The sequence below is a fragment of the Arachis duranensis genome, chromosome 1 (assembly GCF_000817695.3).
Source record: "Arachis duranensis cultivar V14167 chromosome 1, aradu.V14167.gnm2.J7QH, whole genome shotgun sequence".
NCBI classification, from domain to species: domain Eukaryota; kingdom Viridiplantae; phylum Streptophyta; class Magnoliopsida; order Fabales; family Fabaceae; genus Arachis; species Arachis duranensis.
The window spans coordinates 56,386,151-56,386,772 of record NC_029772.3 but is presented as its reverse complement, the minus strand read 5'-3'; the positions used below and the strand labels follow the sequence as shown (position 1 = coordinate 56,386,772).

General features: G+C 42.4%; 1 non-coding gene across 1 annotated transcript; it reads left to right on the top strand.

Moving 5' to 3' along the window:
• Positions 1-242: 242 nt before the first annotated feature.
• Positions 243-350, top strand: LOC127742729 (small nucleolar RNA R71). Its single transcript, XR_008004106.1, has one exon. It is a non-coding gene; the product is annotated as a small nucleolar RNA R71 (small nucleolar RNA).
• The last annotated feature ends 272 nt before the right edge of the window (positions 351-622 follow it).

Below are 622 nucleotides of genomic sequence, written 5' to 3'. Positions count from 1 at the left end.
TGAGCCAATATGGCATTCGGAGCATCAATTTTAAGAACTCCCTTCCTTTGAGGCGTCCCATTACTCACGAAATTCCTCTCAGAAGTATACATGAATTGGTTATTTGCAACCATGTCAATGAGTTCTTGAGCTTCTGCAGGCGTTTTCTTTAGGTGAATGGATCCACCTGTAGAATGGTCCAGTGACATCTTAGAGAATTCAGATAGACCATAATAGAATATATCCAAAATGGTCCATTCAGAAAGCATGTTAGAAGGACACCTTTTGGTCATCTGCTTGTATCTTTCCCAAGCTTCATAGATGGATTCACCATCTTTTTGTTTGAAGGTCTGAACATCCACTCTAAGCTTGCTCAGCTTTTGAGGAGGAAAGAACTTAGCCAAGAAGGCCGCGACCAGCTTATCCCAAGAGTCCAGGCTATCTTTAGGTTGTGAGTCCAACCATGTTCTAGCCCTGTCTCTCACAGCAAAAGGGAAAAGCATGAGCCTGTAGACTTCAGGATCTACTCTATTAGTCTTAACAGTCTCACAGATCTGCAAGAACTCAGTTAAAAACTGGTAGGGATCTTCTGATGGAAGTCCATGAAACTTGTAGTTCTGTTGCATTAGGGCAACCAGTTGAG